We start from the raw sequence: 21,015 nt of genomic DNA, 5'->3' as shown, positions 1-21,015 counted from the left end.
TCCCAACACTATCCGGTTTAGAGGTTCATCCTCCATCTTCCCCTAAACCGCGGAGTACATCCCCCATCTCCTCCTCTACACACAATGCATATAAACACAAAGGTTCTACACACAATCAATCAATACATAAAATTAATGTATTCTATCCACCGTCATACTCTATGACGCATTCAATCGATTTGTTTTAGTTTGCCTAATCATCATGCATTGTCTACAACAATCAAGACTATCCTCCACCGATAGCCCAAAGTAGTTATTTCTAAACAGAAAATAAATGCACAAAATGGATATTAAATCAACGTTTCAATTTGGTGAGCGATAAATGATCCAACTACACCCTCTAATCCCTTCCCTTTCCAATTTCCACAATCTCAATTCAACCCCTCATTTCCAACAATTAATTATACAAATTAATCAATCAATGTAATTAGGGCATTTTCCATAACTAACATTTCAACCCCCACGGTTTCATTTTCATCAATGTTTCAACATTAATTTCATTCCTTCATGCCAAACATGCATTTAGGTTTTACATAATTAAAAACCCCAACTTTTGTAAAATTACACAAAGGCCCAAACTCTCTCAAAATTACCCAACAACCCCCAACATATCAAAATGCTAAAATTTAAAGACAAAGCTCATAAAGAGGAGTAGGATATCCCTACCTCGAAGTTAGAGCTCGGATGGGGAAGAGACCAAAACCAAAGTGTTCCAAAAGCCAAGATTTTCGGATCAAAACGACGCCCTCAACGATCAACACAACTTTTACAAAGGCCGAAGAGAAGGAGGACACTCTAACTAGATCAAACCCTAGAGAGAAGGGAGTTTCTAGAGAGAGGGGCTCTCAAAATGGGTTTTAGAAAAAGTAGGAGAGAGAAAGAAAAGTGAAAAGTGATTTAAAATCACCCAGCGGATAACTCATATACGCATGACCCGCTCGAGCGTAGAATAGAGCGCTCGAGCGTAAAGCACAAACATCTGGTCCCGCTCGAGCGCATAGATAACCGCTCAAGCGCCAAGAAACAAAAGCAAAACACATCCGCTCAAGCATGAAAACCAGTCCGCTCGAGCACAGATTTTCATCTCCCAGAACTTTACAGGAAAAGGACTTCCCGCTCGAGCGCCAACAATCCCGCTCGAGCGCGACCCGCTCGAGCGCAAGAAACCCGCTCGAGCGTAGAAAACACACCTGCAGAAGTTTTGCAGGGCCACGAAATACAGGAAGTGTGTAAACCCCACTCGAGCGCAAAAAGACCCGCTCGAGCGGACAACCAAAAACCAAACTCCGCTCGAGCGCAGAAGGACCCGCTCGAGCGTAACGCCAAAAACCTGGACAACTAGATTTGAGACTAAGGTTCAACCAACCTGCACTCCACCTGCCCAAAACATCCTAAAACTCACACTGGTGGAATCAAAGGATAACAACAAGGTATACAACCACCAATTTCACGGAACCGAGTCCAGAATACAACAGAACAGTGGAGGGACAACCGGGATCGCTATAACCTCCCCCCCTTAAAGAATTTCGTCCCCGAAATTAAACACAAGTTTTTCAAAAACAGGCTTTCTCTATTCTCAACAGTATTACAACATAATATTAAACAACCCGACCCATTACCGGTCAATCCCATCTCATTTCAAGAGGCATTTCACATTACACGTAACAACCTGCATTATCAACATGCATTCCTTTGAAATCTACCAATTTCAACCTGTTTTTCACAATTTCTTAACACATGCAACATTAATATTATGCTTGCATTTCCACAGGATACTCAACATACGCAATGTTAAAACAAACTTCCATTAACCAAAACATTCACAATGTTTTACAACTTAAGACATATACATTGTCCTTAAAGTTCATTAAAATTTCACAATCTTAATATATAATTAAACATCAACAAACAAATCCGGATATTTCTCGCGGACTTCCAACTCACGTTCCCAAGTGGCTTCCTCCACTCCGTGATGTTTCCACAAAACCTTCACCAAAGGAATGGTCTTGCCACGCAGAACTTGATCCCGCCTATCCAAGACCCGAACCGGTCTCTCCTCGTACGAGGCATCCTCATCTACCTCTAAGTCAGTTCAATCTAAGACGTGGGACGGATCCGGCTCATACTTCCGAAGCATTCTCACATGAAACACGTCATGCACTCCGGACAACTGCGGCGGCAAGGCTAAACGATAGGCAACCTCGCCAGTCCTCACATGGATCTCAAAAGGACCAATAAACCGAGGGGATAACTTCCCACTCTTCCCAAACCTCATCAACCCCCGCCTAGGTGATATCTTTAGAAAGACATGATCACCTACCTCGAACACTAAAGGTCTCCTCCTACGGTCGGCATAAGATTTCTGACGACTCTGGGCTGTAACCAGCCTCCTACGGATAAGTTCAACTTTCTCCGTCGTTTCCCTCACCAATTCCGGACCCAACAAAGGTGCATCACCCACCTCGGCCCAACAAACTGGAGACCTACACGGTCAGCCGTACAAGGCCTCAAACGGTGCCATACCGATACTAGACTGAAAGCTGTTGTTGTAGGCAAACTCTACCAATGGCAAGTGCCTCTCCCACGTCCCACTGAAGTCTAGGACACAACCTCGAAGCATATCCTCAAGGATCTGAATAGTATGCTCGGACTGCCCGTCAGTCTGAGGATGATAGGCCGTATTAAAGGTCAACTTAGTTCCCAAGGCACTCTGCAAACTCTGCCACAACCTAGCAGTAAAACGAGGATCTCTATCTGAGACGATCGTCACTGGGACCCCGTTCAATCTCACTATATCCCGAATATACAAGTCGGCGAAATGATCCACCGAATCTCTCGCGCGCATAGGAATGAAGTGCGCCGACTTAGTTAACCGGTCTACGACTACCAAAATGGCATCACTACCCCGCTGAGTCCTCGGAAGACCTACAACGAAGTCCATAGTGACATGCTCCCACTTCCACTCGGCAATATGCAAGGGTTGCAACAAACCCGCTGGCCTCTGATGCTCGGCCTTCACTTGCTGGCAAGTAAGGCACTTAGACACGAAAACAGCCACATCTCTCTTCATACCCCGCCACCAAAACTGGCGACCAAAATCCAGATACATCTTAGTGCCTCCCGGATGCACCGCAAGGCGTGAATGATGGAACTCTCGGAGTACTTCCTCTCGGCAAGACTCCGGCATAAACAAACAGTCTCGGTATCTCACACTCTGGTCGGGATACGCCGTCAAACCCTTCTCAACTTTCCCACTGGAGATCTTCTCTCGGGAGGACTCTACCTCAAGGTCACCTCTCTGTGCCTCTAACACTCGAGTCACAAGTGTAGGCTGCGCAACAACAAAAAACAAGGCCGCAGCCTCAACAGATTTGCCCAGATGCAAATCAAACTCGCCAAGTGCACCTAACATCTCCCATTCCTGGATGGCAATATAGGCTACATCACCAATGGATTTCCTACTAAGGGCATCGACCACCACATTGGCCTTTCCTAGGTGATAGTGCAACTCAAAATCATAGTCCTCAATGAACTCCATCCATCTCCTCTGCCTCAAATTCAAGTCTCTCTGTGTAAACAGATACTTCAAACTCTTGTGGTCCGAGAACACCTCGAACCTCTCACCATAAAGGTAGTGCCTCCAAATTTTCAAGGCAAAGATCACTGCTGCTAACTCTAGGTCGTGTTTAGGGTAATTCTTCTCATGAATTTTCAATTGACGTGAGCTATAAGCTACCACTTTCCCCTCTTGTATCAACACACAACCCAAACCCTCTCGTGAGGCATCACAATAAACTGCGTAACCCGACCCTCTCTTCGGAATAATCAAAACCAGAGCGGTGGTCAATCTAACCTTCAACTCTTGGAACGACTTTTCACAAGTCTCACTCCATACAAACTTGACCCCTTTCTGCGTCAATCTAGTCAACGGCGAAGCTAGCCTAGAGAAATCTTTCACAAACCGACAGTAATACCCAGCTAATCCCAGAAAACTGCGGATTTCAAACACACTCTTAGGTTGTGCCCAATCTTGCACTGCCTCTACCTTGGATGTATCAACAGACACCCCTTCCCCGGATACCACATGGCCTAAGAATTTCACCTCTTCTAGCCAGAACTCACACTTCCCAAACTTGGCATACAACCTATGGGCTCTAAGCAACTCAAGTACCACTCTCAAGTGTTCCTCGTGCTCCTCCTCTGAAGGTGAGTAAATCAAGATGTCGTCCACGAAAATGACTACAAAACGGTCTAAGAATTCCCGGAAGATCAGGTTCATCAAGTCCATAAAGACTGCCAGTGCATTGGTAAGCCCGAATGGCATCACCAGAAACTCATAATGGCCATACCGCGTACGGAATGCCGTTTTCGGAATATCTTCCTCCCTGACCCTCAACTGGTGGTAACCCGATCTCAAGTCTATCTTAGAGAAACAACGGGAACCCTTCAACTGGTCAAACAGATCATCTATACGGGGCATAGGGTACTTATTCTTGACCGTAGCCCGATTCAACTTCCGGTAGTCTATACACAATCTCAAGGCACCATCTTTCTTTTTAGCAAAGAAGACCGGTGCTCCCCACGGCGAAACACTAGGGCGAACAAAACCTTTATCTAGCAATTCCTGGAGCTGAACTTTCAACTCAACCAACTCTGCTGGAGCAAAACGATAGGGTGCCATAGAAATCGGCGCCGTGCCGGGCACTAGATCAATAGAGAACTCGATCTCTCGGTGGGGTGGCAAACTAACGAGATCCTCGGGAAAGACATCCGAATACTCACAAACCACCCTCGGCAATAGAATCTGGGTCTCATCACACTCACTATTGATAAAGCTAGCAAGTAGACCACTAAGCTCTCCCCGCCCTCGCGGATCATACACCGGTGGCAACACACTACCAACCCGGTCCCCCAAGAAATGGAAACACTCCCCGCTCAAGGTACATACGGTGACCCTCTGGCGGTAGCAATCAATAACAGCTCGGTATGACGATAGCCAGTCCATACCCAAAATAACATCAAAACCCTTCATAGGCATGACAACAAAAGGAAAAGAAAGCCTATGGTTGGCGACCTCTATATCACAACCCCTAACACCTTGTTTCAAGATCAACTCACCACAAACAGGCGACACTACACATATAGGAGATGCCAATAGTGCTAACTCCAACTCCAACACAGATGCAAATGCAGCAGATATAAAAGAATGAGACGCACCCGTATCAATCAACACAGTAGCAACCGAGTTGCAAAACAGAAAAGTACCTCTCACTACTGATGGAGCCGGTACTAGATCCTGCGCGGTAACAGCATACACGCGCCCTGTAGGCCCCTGATCCAGCTGCTCACCTCTAGGAGCAAAAGACTGCTGCACAGACTGGGATGACGAAGCTCCCGGGTTGGCCCTCGGGGCCTGCGCAGACTGAGCTGGCTGAAAACTCTGTGTCTGCCTACAACCAGACGCTCCCGAAGTGGCACTCAACTGCGGGCAAAACCTCTTCAAGTGCCCGGGCTGACCACACTGATTGCAAAACAAGGACTGGCCCCTGCCCTGACTCTGGCCCTGAGGTTTAGCTGATAAAGAAGCAGCTCGCTGACCCCCTCCCTTCTGCGGGCAAACAAAAACCTTGTGACCCAGCTGGCCACACTTGTAACAGGTGAAATCCCCCTAATTACCTCTCTCGGAGCCTGTAATCGGCACTGGAAAGGTCGACCTAGCCAAACCACCCTGAGATTGCTGAGGGTTAGGACCCCTCTGTCTCCTGCCGTCACCCTAACCATCTTGGCTCCTCTTGGAGCCTCTCTGCCCCTCATCCTCCTCCTGCATCATGAGCTCCATATGAGCTGCAGCATCCACCAGACGTCTATACTCTTAGATGAAAGATCCACCAACCCTCAACTTGAGGCCTCGCCTCAACTTCCGCTCAAACTCAAAGCAACGGCGTTCCTCGGACGCCACCAGTTCAGGTGCAAACCTGGACAGACTGGTAAAAGTAGCCTCAAACTCGGCCACTGACAAGCCCTGCTGTTTAAGCTGGCAAAACTGTTCCCTCAGCTTCTCCCTTGTAGCTGAAGATAAAAACTTCTCTTGGAAAGCATTCACAAACGCCTCCCATGCACCACCAACACTGCCCTTCTCGTATTTCCACCATTGACCCGCATCTCCCTTCAGCTGGAAGGATGCCAGGGTCACCTTCAAAGTCCCGTCCTCGATGCCAAGCATCTCGAACGTCTTCTCCATCTGTTCCAACCACTCGTCAGCCTTAAGTGGCTCATTCGAATCCCCAACAAACTCGTCCGGGTTAGACCGGAAGAATTCCCTCTTCAAGAAAGAAGGCCCTGCCTCAGCAACTTGATTCTCAGCTCTGAGAATACCCAAAGCTCTCGCTATCTCTCGGGCCAAGGCACCCATAGCCTGCTGACCCGCTGGTTCGGCCACGTTGGCCTGACCAACTCCCTCCTGCACTGCCGGAACGTCATCCGGCAGAGGTACCTCCTGCCTACCATGCCTGCCACGCCTACCATGCCCTCGTCATGACATCCTAATAAAGGTAACCAAGACTATTAGCACATTCACAAATGTGCCGAAGCTATAACACTCGCGTCCTAATGCATGGACAACTGTAATTCATTCCACGTAAGCACATAAACACATAAGCACTTACGAATTTCATTTCCGGATAATGATAGTCCCGAGGCGTTACTAGAGTTCCGGTTAGAAACAGTATTGATCAAGTGCCTTTCCAACAAGACTCACAGAAACCCAAGGATCCAATCAACATCCTAGAAACTAAATCCCATACCCACATAGTCACATAAGCATGTTATCAATTAAACACATAGCATATGACACTACATCTAAGTCTCTATCAAGCGAGACAAACCCATTGTGATCCTAATCACTTCCCACGTACCCAAAGTATTCGAACCCGGTACGCTCTGATACCAAGTTGTAACACCCTCAAAAATATAACATTAAACCCATCAATATAAACATACATTTATATACAAAAGATCTACATTCTTCAATTCATCAGAGTACTTCATTACTAAAGTATTACATGTTAACAACAAAAGCAAATGCCCTACGGGCTTACAGCTTTCCAAGTTAACACTTGGTTACAAAAGAGAGTACTAACTCAATTACACATTAAGCCCTTGGCTTGAATTTACATGTAATACATTAAAAGGAAATAAGACAACAAAAGTCTGTCCGCCTCTAGCCTCCCAAGCTATGTCCTTGGAGGTGGCATGCTACTTGTACCTGAAAATGATGTTCCCATATAGGGTGAACCACAGCCTAGCAGAGATATACTAAACCAACTATGAACAATGACTAAAAGATTAGCAATTGATAGATGGCCAATACTGATACATCCACATATATCGCATCACAATTTCATAACATACAAGTCTATGTCACTTTTCATTCTCTACCTTTATTTAATAGGTAAGCATATTAGCTATATCAACACATCAACAGATAAGCATATAAGCTGTATCCACACTTCACTAGACAAGCATATGAGCTGTATCCACACTTCTCAAAGATAAGCCTATGAGTTGTATCTTCACTTCTCTAGACAAGCATATGAGCTGTATCTACGGAGTTCATCCCACATCTCCTCCCAACACTATCCGGTTTAGAGGTTCATCCCCCATCTTCCCCTAAACCGCGGAGTACATCCCCCATCTCCTCCTCTACACACAATGCATATAAACACAAAGGTTCTACACACAATCAATCAATACATAAAATTAATGTATTCTATCCACCGTCATACTCTATGACGCATTCAATCGATTAGTTTTAGTTTGCCTAATCATCATGCATTGTCTACAACAATCAAGACTATCCTCCACCGATAGCCCAAAGTAGTTATTTCTAAACAGAAAATAAATGCACAAAATGGATATTAAATCAACGTTTCAATTTGGTGAGTGATAAATGATCCAACTACACCCTCTAATCCCTTCCCTTTCCAATTTCCACAATCTCAATTCAACCCCTCATTTCCAACAATTAATTATACAAATTAATCAATCAATGTAATTAGGGCATTTTCCATAACTAACATTTCAACCCCCACGGTTTCATTTTCATCAATGTTTCAACATTAATTTCATTCCTTCATGCCAAACATGCATTTAGGTTTTACATAATTAAAAACCCCAACTTTTGTAAAATTACACAAAGGCCCAAACTCTCTCAAAATTACCCAACAACCCCCAACATATCAAAATGCTAAAATTTAAAGACAAAGCTCATAAAGAGGAGTAGGATATCCCTACCTCGAAGTTAGAGCTCGGATGGGGAAGAGACCAAAACCAAAGTGTTCCAAAAGCCAAGATTTTCGGATCAAAACGACGCCCTCAACGATCAACACAACTTTTACAAAGGCCAAAGAGAATGAGGACTCTCTAACTAGATCAAACCCTAGAGAGAAGGGAGTTTCTAGAGAGAGGGGCTCTCAAAATGGGTTTTAGAAAAAGTAGGAGAGAGAAAGAAAAGTGAAAAGTGATTTAAAATCACCCAGCGAATAACTCATATACGCATGACCCGCTCGAGCGTAGAATAGAGCGCTCGAGCGTAAAGCACAAACATCTGGTCCCGCTCGAGCGCATAGATAACCGCTCGAGCGCCAAGAAACAAAAGCAAAACACATCCGTTCAAGCGTGAAAACCAGTCTGCTCGAGCGCAGATTTTCATCTCCCAGAACTTTACAGGAAAAGGACTTCCCGCTCGAGCGCCAACAATCCCGCTCGAGCGCGACCCGCTCGAGCGTAGAAAACACACCTGCAGAAGTTTTGCAGGGCCACGAAATACATGAAGTGTGTAAACCCCGCTCGAGCGCAAAAAGACCCGCTCGAGCGGACAACCAAAAACCAAATCCGCTCGAGCGTAACACCAAAAACCTGGACAACTAGATTTAAGACTAAGGTTCAACCAACCTGCACTCCACCTGCCCAAAACATCCTAAAACTCACATTGGTGGAATCAAAGGATAACAACAAGGTATACAACCACCAATTTCACGGAACCGAGTCCGGAATACAACAGAATAGTGGAGGGACAATCGGGATCGCTATACTTGCTGTAGAAATACATTCCCACATCTAGGATATCCACTTAGTTCTAAAACCAAAATTAGATAACATAGAAAATAGGAATTCGCAATTGCTTGAATCATAAGCTTTCTCAAAGTCTAGTTTGATAATAACACATTTTCTTCTAGATTTTTTCCATTCATCAACTATTTCATTAGCAATAAACAACCCATCCAATATACTTCTCCCCTCCCAAGAAAGCAGATTGTGTTTCCCCAATAACTACAAGAAGAACTTTCTTGAGTCTATGAGCCAGAACTTTAGAGAAAATTTTGTACAAACTACCCACCAAACTAATAGGTCTGTAATCAGATAGACCACAGGGATTATCATTCTTAGGAATAAGGGTGATAAATGAACTGTTAATCCCATAGGGAAGCTTGCTAAAAGCATGAAATTCTCTCAAGAAATGCATAACCTTATGTTGAATTGACGCCCAGAATTTCTGAAAAAAGAGGAGATTAAACCCATCCGGGCTTGGAGCCTTATCACCATTACACTCTTTAACAGCTGCCCTTACTTCCTCTTCAGTGAACACTACTTCAAGATCATGAAATACAAAACTTGCTTGCACTGACTTAAACAATCCTCCTAGAATTGGTCTTCTTACCCAGCTTTCAATGAACTATCTCTTGAAATATTGTAAGACTTCATACTTTACCTTCGCTGGCTCCTCAAAGACCTCACATTCAACTATGATGGAATTAATTGAATTTTTACTCCTTCTGCTGCTAGCCATAATATAAAAAAAAACTTAGTGTTTTTATCCCCATTGATGGTCCAATTTACTCTAAACTTCTATTGTCACAGCCATTCCACCATTCTACTAAGCTTCCAAACTTCACCTCTCACTTTTCTTCTTCTAAACCTTTCAACCTCCTCTAGAGGTCTACCTTAAGCTAGAATGTCCAGTTCAACCAACTCCTTCTCTGCCTTCTTGAGTTTTGTTGATAGATTTCCAAAAACTTCACAATTCTATTTTTTTAGCTTCAACTTCAGAATTTTCAGTTTCTGAAACAAAACATACCCTGCTCTCCCAATAATTCTAGATACATGCCAAACTTTGTCCACAAATGAGGGAAAACTTGGATGAAGAGTCCAGGCATTAATGAACCTAAAAGGCATAGGTTCCTAATCCCTCTCATCATCCATTAGCAAAATAGAACAATGATAAAAAATAGCCTAGGAAGACCCCATAATTTGAAGTTAAACTTCAGCATCCACTTCGGATTAAGCATAATTCTATCTATCCTACTCCATTTCTCCCTATCTTGAGTATTGCACCATGTGAACTTCCTGCCGAACAATGGTAAATCATTTAACTCACGGCTCTTAATGAAGGAATTTAGATTCAACATCCCCTTATCTCTTCTGGAACAACCCACCCTCTCACTAATATTCCTAATCTCATTTAAGTCACCCCTCAAGCACCATGGTTTTGGGAACTCAGATTTTAACTTCAGCCAGGATTCCCAAAATTTACATCTACTACTCACCTCATTTGGTGCATACACATTCAAAATAGTACAATCAAATGTATTCAGCAAGGTACCAAAGAGGAGAATAAATCTCCTACTGCTACAACAATTGTCACGACCCAAACCCGCCCCTATGGGTTTAGCACCGTAACCGGCCAGTAATCCAAGATTACCGAAGGCCTACTTAACAGTAATACAATAAAACAGAGTACAGGGGCATGGCGGAAGCCGAAACAATAAATAAACAATGTCCAATGAGCTGTGACAGTCTGTATGCCAAAAAGACTTTTCATACACATATACATGAATAGTACAGAACAGTATGTACATATATACAATCATTCAGTTCAGGGACCTAATCCCTATTAAGCAGTATAGTAACAATCTATAATACAAGCAGATACAGAGACAGACGGGGAAATTAAAACACCCCTAAGCCATAACTTGACGGGCTCGGAACCTCGCAGTGAGGCACAGTGGTTGGCTTGACAAAACTGGAGCTTACCCTGACGCTTCTAACCATGGTCTGGTGCCTGTACACCTACATATATATATGAACAGTGAGCTAAAGCCCAGTGAATAACGTAATGCGTAAAGAGGTTAAGAATGAATGTCCTTACAGTAATGAAAACAGTTCATTAATTCAGTATATCAGTAATTCAGTCATATGTGGTACATCCATTAGCATAACAGTACAGTAAACAGTAGGTCTTAGAAGACCGAACAGTAAATGATGGCCATCAATCAATAACAGTAGTGGTTCCAACAAGGGAACCGACAGAGATCTCTGTAATAGTAACAGTAAACAGTAGTTGCTAAGGATGCCACAATACAATTCAAAATATAGGACATACATTCATTCAATTAACAGTATCAGTTCAGAAAGCAGTACAGTTCAATTGTTCAGAAGATAATCATTTTGAACATATCTTTACACAGTTGTTACTCACAGAGTTCTGGGCTACAGTTAAGCTAGAGCGCGTCCCCAGTCGCCAACCCTACACAGTTACAGATTGAACACACACTAAGCTACACAGTTGGGAAAGATAATAACTTAATCCCTAATTTGCTTCGGTGTGTTCTACATCTATATCCTCATTAAGATGTCTTAAACTAGGCCTAAGAATGCCTAGGATGGGATGAGGATGCAAAGATGCACTTCAAAAGCATTTTCAAAATTTTCAGAAAATGGGGTTCACGCTCGAGCGTAGATTACTCCGCTCAAGCGAACATGCAGACAAAGGTTTTCGTTCGAGCGTAGACTTACCCGCTCGAGCGTTCTGCAAAACAGTCAAAAGTGCTGGATAGGTGAAAATCACGCTCGATTAGGCGCTCGACACCCGCTCGAGCATGAGACACAATGTCCCGCTCGAGCGTCAATTATTCCGCTCGAGCAGACTTCAAAACAGTGCAAAGTACTGGGAGGACGAATTTCACGCTCGAGCACCAGTCACCCCGCTCGAGCGTGAGTTCAAAATCTGGAATTCCCAGATTTGAACCTCAAGCTCAACTCCAAGTTTCAAAACATAAATTTCGATCCTCTTGGGCCAATTTTCCAGAAAACATCCCAAAACTCATAGTTTAACATGATTCCAAAGCTCAATTGTAAAATCAAAGCCCAAGGGTGTTTGAAACAACTCAATTTCAAACCAATTTTCAAGAATATAATTCAAACATAACATGCATGAATTTAAACTATTTCAAAGCTTCAATTTCATGCTCTAATGAGCCAATTCTTCCAAGGACAAGATGAAATCATGGACTTAAACACAATATGAACATGCATATAACATTTTACCATGAAATCAACTCACAACTCAACAATTCAAACATGCATGCATGGAATGAGCTCCAATTCAACATTATTAGACTAAGACATGACTTGGCTCCTCAATTAGACATGAACCATGCAAGAATCAACTTAAACACAACAATGAGAGGTTGAATTTCCTTACCTAAGTCTTTAATCACAAGACTAGAAGCTTAATTAGACAATTGTCCTTCAATTCTTTAAGTTCTCTAAGCCAACTCTCAAGAACACTCACTTCTCTCCCTCTCTCCCTCTTGGTCGGCAAGTCTAAGAAAGAATGGGCTGATGAAGTGTTGTAATGTTAGCATTAGAGATCAACTAAGAGGCTCATGAAAGTCCACTAGGTGGCAAAATGGCAATTAAGTCCACCTCTTGTAATTTAACTCATTTTAATCCAATTTAATCATACCAAATCACATTTTAACTGAATATGCCATAAAATCACATTAATTCTAAGGATCACAAATCATCAATCAATTTCAGATTCGGCTGCCGATGAGGCTTTCAATTCGTAATTTAAACACAAAGGCATGAACAGATAATCAAACAGTCAACAGATAGACATACAATTAAACAGATACACTTAATCAATTAAGTTCCAGATTTCAGTCAGTCAGTTCAGTACTTCAATCAATTTAGTTACCAATCATAATCAATCTCAGTTTAGCAGTAATCAGTGGTTAATCGGTAAACAGTGACGAGGGTTGTTACAACAATCCACCAATTGAAAAAAATCTGGGTTCCATATACAAAGTAGACCCCCAGTAGTCCCATCAGAATCCATAGCCATAAAATCCATGTTTCTTTTTCCCCACAATACTCTGACATCATTCTCAAAAATTGAAACTTTCTTGGTCTTCTGAAAAAGCACAAAATCAACCTTACTTTCATATATGAGCTTTCTAATTCTTCCCCTCTTTTCTAACTTCCCCAACCCTCTAACATTCCAAGACATCAACTTCATATATAAACTGCTGTAGCACCGAAATTTCCATAAAGAGACTCAAAACTCGTATTCTTTCCTCTTCCCCTTCCTCCTTTCTCTATCAACTAATTCCAGAGCAGCTATCCTTTCGAAAGCTTCAGACTCTCTGTCTTTATAATTGGTGCCCAAGATTTTCCCCAGCTGAATATTTGTTTGTGCCTCACTAAGGATGTGACTTCTACTACAAGAGTTATATATATATATATACTTTTTGATTAGTTTTTCTCTCTCCCATTCATTTCATTTTTTCATTTCATATATTTTCTCTCTCTCCTCTCTCTACTCTCTCTCTCTCTTCCTCACTTTTGAATAAGAGGCTCTGATCTCTCTCTCTCACTTCCTCACCTCTGATCTCTTTCTTTTCCTTATCGTCTCTCATCTCTCTCTCTCTCTCTCTTTCTCTCTCTCTCTCACACACACACACACACACACACACACACACACACACCCACTCAAAGAGAAAGAGAGCGCCGAATCATATCCACCGCGATGCCACGATGCTTGAGCACCAAATCGATCTCTCTGTGCTGCAATGCCAAAGTCAATCTGAGCAGTTCTCTTTCTCTCTACTTACATCTGAGCAAATCGATCTCGCTCTCTCTCTACTCAGATCTCTCTCTCTCTATGTGATGTTGATGATGTTGTTGTTGTTGATGATGTTTTTATTTTTTTTGATCGGATGTTGATGATGTTTGTTGTTGATGATGTTGAGGATGTTGAATTTGTTGCTACTCTGTTTGGGTTTTTTTGGGGGGGGTCTAGGGAATTTTCGGGGTCGGGGAAACCCGATCCCCATTAGGGGGCGGGGACGGGGATGGTGATAGGTTCCCCGTCGGGATCAAGGCCGGGGACGGGGAAATGTTTACCATCGGGGATCAGGGACGGGAAATGTTTACTAGCCATAGTGTGCTGGGACAAAACAGAGCCGAGAGGGAGAAAAGGAGAAACAGAAAGAGAGAGAGAGAGAGCGAACTCAAACTCTTGTCATGGAGAGTTCAAGTAAAGGAAATGGAATACAAGAAGAGAAGTAATGTGAGAAAGGAGCTCAAGAATTCATCAATTGTACACCAAATTGAAGATTAAAGGTAAGGATTTCAAGCTTGAATTTTGTAGAATCCTTGTATTACACTTGAATTAAAGATGAGCTTGGGTTCAAATTCATGTAACTTGGAAGAAATTAGAAAACAAAGAGGAAGAAATTAAGGTAGGTTCATGATTATGGAAATTAATTATTTTGGGTTTGATGTTGTAATCTTGTATGAAATTAAGCCTCATTGTTACATGCATGAGTAAATTCTACAAGTTTAATACTCTAATTATACATGCATCTTGGATTTTGAAGAATTTGGACTAATTCAATCTCATATTTTGAAGAAAAAAAGGAAAAGTTTTAAAATTTAGAAATTTGTTTGATTTTGATCTTTAACCCATGCATGTAATTTAATTTAAAAGTTTCATTCAATTTAGACGCATTTTGGAATATCTATGATCATAAATTAAGTTTTGGTTACAAATTAACTTAAGTTGAAACTCTAAGAAATTGATTTTGTAATTCATTAGTTAAGTTTGATTTTTGTTATTAATAATGAAATTGGGTTCTATTTTTACGTACATCATGAAATTTTCAAGAGTTTGGAAAACTTAATTCATATTTTAAAATTTGTGGGTTTGATATAAAGGAAATAAATTAAATCTAAATTTGGACAAATTTGGACATAAATTATAATTTATATTTGAGAATCAAAATTAGTTTGATTTTGATTTAAATTTCTTACATGTAAATATTTTTGAAAGGGCTTTATAGCTTTAATTTATGTTTTATAAAGCAAAGAAAGAAGAATGTTGGAATTATTATATTCATGCAATTATTGGTTTTAATCGTAAAGATCAAAGAGATTTTTGTATTAGAAATTGGAAAATTAGTCGTGGGTTCATCTTTATTAATAAAATTACGTGTTTAAATTGGTTCATGCAAAGAAGACAAACTATAAGGGTCAAAAACCTCTCTCTCTCTAAAAAAACAGAACCTCTCTCTCTCTAAAAACCTCCACCCAAGGGCCTCACTTTTGGCCGGCCGATTGCCGCCTTTGGCTATGGCGGTTGGCTGGCCGAGCTCTCTCTTGTGTTTGTGTGCTGGCTTTTGCTTTTAATAAACTTGATTCCCACAATGTCTTCCCACTTAGTTGTGTTTTGTGTGCTGTTGATCTTAAATTTTTTGGTGTTTGTTGTCCGTTTTTTTTGGTTGATGCATTGGGGTTGTATGTTTTGTTTCAACAGGGGGTGCTTGGTATAAGGGTCAAAACAGAGTAGAAGGAGGTCGATTTTGGACCGAAATAGAGGATGTTCAGATCTGGTTTGGATCTTTATTCAAGCGTTCCTTTGCGAGTGGGAGTTTGAGGGATGAGCTTTGGTTCAGATTTATGGAGTTGCTTCGGTGCTTTGTTTGGGGGGAAACATGGGTGTTGAAGTCGATCTAGATCTATCTAAGATTTCATTCGAGCGCTCCTATACGAGTGGGAGTTTGAGGGATGAACTTCATCTAGATGTATGGAGGTGTTTCGGCGGTTGTTCGATGTTTTGGGTTGTCAACATCAGAGTTTCTGCAGTGGGTGTGTTCGAAGTTTGGATCGGAAAAAATGTGTCCGACCATGGAAGTGGAGATGGCAGTGGGTCTTGTTCGGCCGTGGTCGGGAGTTTTGATCGTCCTTGGGTGTGCTCGCTTGCAATGAGTGCTCGGAGTTTTGAATCAAAAAAGAAGTGTTCCGACCATGGAAGTGGAGCTGGGTGTGGAGTTTTTTCCATCCATGGAGCTGTTGGCTATGGAGTTTTCCGGCCATGGAACGGTCTCAGTCGGATCAGTGGAGCGTGTGTGAAGACGCCCCCGCGTGGGGCCCTCGCTACTACAGTTCGGACTCGATTTGTGTCGCGGTTCTTAATCTTGAACCAAAGAGTCCAAATCTGGCAAATCGTTTTGAGAAAACAGATTTTAGGAAAGAAGTGCCAAACATGGACTGCTTTGCTAGATACAGAGTCGCCACCTAAATATTTTTTTATGGGGGAATTTAGGAAACCTTGACTCGGTGCCGAAGGCCACATGTCCATCATCATCGGAGTTGTCTCGGCTCGGGAGCTTGGGTACGATCGGGGAAGGTCAGCTATGAGCACCCCCTTTCGCCCGGTCCGAAGACCGGCCTCTACTAACCATGATATCCGATTTTGAAAATGTTATGTGTTCTTATTCCAATTATTTAGCCTAGCGTTACTATGTTATGCGCACAGCAAACAAGTATAGACTAGATTGTCTAATTTGGAAATAAGCATTGCATATCCGTTTGTTTTGAAAAGTGCTTTGGAATTTGCTACTCGCTAGTAGGCTAAAATACTGATTTCAACGAGTTTTTCCAACTCAAACAATCCAACCTCCACCCACGGGCATTCAAACAGTTTATCTCATATAAGCACTTAGCCACATGGTAAGCATACTGTCATGATAGCATTCACACGCATGCGATGATGCTAAAGCGTAGTGTAACAAGCCCGCGGGGGACCTCGCTACAGCTCGGACTCGACTTTCGTAGTCACGGTTCTAAATCTGAACCAAAGAGTCCAAATCCGGCAAATTGTTTTAGGAAAACTGATTTTTTTTTTAAAGAAGTGCCAAACATGGACTGCTTTGCCAGATACAGAGTCGCCACCTAAATATTTTATTTTGGGAAATTTAGGAAACCCTGACTCGGTGCCAAAAGGCCACGTGTCGGTCATCGCCAAAGTTGCCTCAGCTCGGGAACTTGGGTACGATTGGGGAAGGTCACTTCGTGAGCACCCCCGCTCGCCCGGTCATAGACCGGCCTCTACTAACCATGATATCAATTTTTGAAAACATTGCGAGTTCTTATTCCGGTTATTAGCCTAGGTTACTATGTGATGCGCACAGCATACAAGTATAGACTAGATCGCCTGAATTGGAACAAAAACATTTCATGTTCGCTTTTTGAAAATGGTTTGCTACCCGCAGGTAGGCTTGAAACATTTGATGATTTATTCCAATCCAGATAACCCAACCTTCACCCACAGGCATTCAAGGCAGTTATATCAGATAAGCACATAGCCTCATGGTAAGCATGCTATTCATGGCAGCACTCACACGTATGCAAGGATGCTAAAGCATAAAAAAACTTACTGAGTACTCCAAGCCAAGATAGACACTTATTAGAAATCATGCATGAATCCTAAGTATACAGAAATGTCTAATGCAACACATGCGAAATGCAACTATAGCAGGCCCGGCTATTCTAAGATGGTATATGAAATGCTACAACTATCAGGTATTCAACTTGGAATTGAAAGTACGGTGCAGTTAGTATGGTGCGCCGAGCCCGGTGCATGCAAAACAGATGAATGATGCAAACATGCTGTCATACTGTATGCTAATTTAAACATGCCCTAATCTAACCATCATAAGCGGATAAATAAAAGGGAGAAAGACGTGGGGTTGGAAGACATACATCACACTCACGCACACTTATTACAGTTGTGCCCTCACTCGGAGGGTCCGAATAAATATACAGTCCAAATATTACAGTCCCGAATGAAAGAATATTACAGTCCAAGATATTACAAAATTCTAATTAATTAACAAATTAATTAAGAAAATAAATAAAACTGGCGTGCAAGCCAGGGACCGCCTTGCTTTTGATGGATGATGCATGTCCGGGTTGTCTTGCGCGGAAATCCACCGGAATGCCCCGATTAGCCTCTGTTTACACCTGTTCTTGAAATGCGTGCCAATCCCCAAAAGGTTGTTGATTCTTTGTTTTGCTGCAACAGAGAGCAGGAAAGGGGCATAGCAATGTATTTGCACAGATATATGCATGTCTCGACCCTCGTGCCACCAATCACGTATACCGAGGCATGATGGCCGAGGAATCGAAATGCACAACTCAATATAGGATGAATGCATATGAAACTATAGCTAAAACCTAACTCCATCATGGATGATCCGGAGTGTCGGTGACTGGGGAATTAAGACACATTCCGTCACTCGGAGTACGAAATGTACCTCGTTTCCCGTGCCCGGGCTAACTCCTATTCCGGACACGATGCAATATGCATGATATGCATGAAATACAACTAAGATATAATCCTAACATATACAATGCTATGGAATGATATGCCTCGAAGTGCGTGCACACGGGCACGCAAACCGAGAAAATGACAGAATGCAATGAAAATGAGATGTCTTGAAATGCGTGCACACGGGCACGCAAACCGAGGAGATGACAGAATGTAATGAAAATGAGATGCCTCGAAGTGCGTGCACACGGGCACGCAAACCGAGGCGATGACATAAACAATCTAAGATACAACCTAGTATGCACAATGCTATGAAAATGAGGTGCCTCGAAATGCGTGCACACGGGCACGCAAACCGAGGTGATGGCATACGCAATGCAAATGACATGAAAACATGATATGGGCTTATACCAACATGAGTGAGCCTCAGCCACACGCACATCGGATGCCGGTGGATAAAAATGTAGTGCCTCGAAATGCGTGCACACGGGCACGCAAACCGAGGCAATGGCAGAATGCGATGAAATGACATGGAAACATGATATGGACTTATACCAACATGAGTGAGCCTCAGCCACACTCACATAGGATGCCAGCGGATAAAAATGAAGTGCCTCGAAATGCGTGCACACGGGCACGCAAACCGAGGCGATGATAAAATGCGATGAAATGGCATAGAAATGACAAATGGGCTTATACCAACATGAGTGAGCCTCAGCCACACTCACATAGGATGCCGACGGATAAAAATGGGGTGCCTCGAAATGAGCGCCCACGGGCACGCAAACCGAGGCGATGATAGAATGCGATGGAATGACATGAAAATGACAAATGAGCTTATACCAACATGAGTGAGCCTCAGCCACACTCACATAGGATGTCGTTGGCAGAAAATGAGGTGCCTCGAAATGCGTGCACACGGGCACGCAAACCGAGGCAATGCATACGCAATGCAAATGACATGAAAACATGATATGGGCTTATACCAACATGAGTGAGCCTCAGCCGCACTCACATAGGATGCCGACGGATAAAAATGTAGTGCCTCGAAATGCGTGCACACGGGCACGCAAACCGAAGCGATGATAGAATGCGATGGAATGGCATGGAAATGACATGCAAGCATTCTAATGGAATTTCAGCAGTAAAATATGGGGGAAAACAGTCTCGAAATGAGTCGAAATGATATGAAATGCATGGAATTGTCCCGAAATGCGAATTTAGGCACCCGAAATGGCCTATAGCTATGCCAAACATGCACAATACGGACATGCAATACAAAGACAGAAGCTAGGCAGTCCCAAAAAAGGCACTTTCACAATTATAAACATGGCCAAACAGCAAGCATAGGTATGGAAAAAATGGCATGCAAGAATAGGGGCCAAGAGAGGGGTAATGAAGCAAGTGATATAAGTAAAATCCAAACTGAAAAATTTCCTTCTACAACACTGAAAAGGGACCAAAAATATGGATATTTACAGTATATGGAAGCCTCAAAGTCAGTATACAAACATGCAAAAAATGTGATGCAAAATGAGGCTCAAAAGGTGCTATAACATGAAGTATACAAAATAATCACCAAACAGAAAAAAAGTGTTAATGAAACATGAAGTATAGGCCAAAATAAGGCCACTTTCAGTTCGGACCAAGGTCCAAAAGCAGAAGCAAAGGGGGTTGCCAATTTATGCAAAAATGGGGCCAAATAAGGGATATAACTACAAGTGACACATGGAGGCACCAAATGGTGAGGGGCCCTTCAACAATGTTGAAGAGGGGCCCAAAATAAGCACATTCACAGATTACATCATGCTCAAAAACAGATTAATCATGGGCCAAAAATAGCATGCAAGATTATGACATATAAGAGGATCAATGAAGCAAGTGCATCATGGAGGGCTCAAACAGGGTTGAGCCCTTAATGAAAAGTGAAAATGAGCTCAAAAGAGGGCCACTTTCAGTTAGGGCCGGAGCTCAAATTAATAAGCATGTATGGCTTAGAGATGGTGCAAAAATGAGCTAGAAAAGAGGGAAATTGGACTTACCTTTGAAGACCAACACTTTTGTTGCTTCTTGGACCAGATTTGGTGACTCTAAGCTGCTGGAATTCTTTCCCTTGCTGCTGGAATGGAAGGGTGGTGGTAGAGCTTGAAGATGATGAAGAAATGGAACCCAAAACTTGAAGGAAATGGGGTGCTATGTATGTATCTCCTCCAAGCAAGCCTTGTAACCCCTTTTCTTGAGTTGGGAGGCCAGCAAAATTCAAGAGAGAGAGAGAAGAGCCTCTTCCAAAGTGGAGAGAAAAATGAGCCTTTTTCTTCTTTCAAAAGGGTCCCCGGATGTAGATATTTTTTGGGGGAAAACCAAGGCACAGCTGGAATGCACTCAACCTGAAGAAGCAGGCCGGCCAGGTACTTTTGCTGCAGGTGGCCGGCCGGCCACTTAACATAGCCGGCCGTCTAGGTCAAAGAAAAAAACGGCCGGCTGGCCAGAAAAAGTGGCCGGCCACCCCCTAGGATGAAGCCCCAGAAGTTAGCTTTCCAATGGCGCAAACCTTGCATTAA

The sequence above is a fragment of the Camellia sinensis genome, chromosome 5 (assembly GCF_055761805.1).
Source record: "Camellia sinensis isolate YWXY chromosome 5, ASM5576180v1, whole genome shotgun sequence".
Taxonomy (NCBI): domain Eukaryota; kingdom Viridiplantae; phylum Streptophyta; class Magnoliopsida; order Ericales; family Theaceae; genus Camellia; species Camellia sinensis.
Note: the sequence above shows the minus strand (reverse complement) of the source record.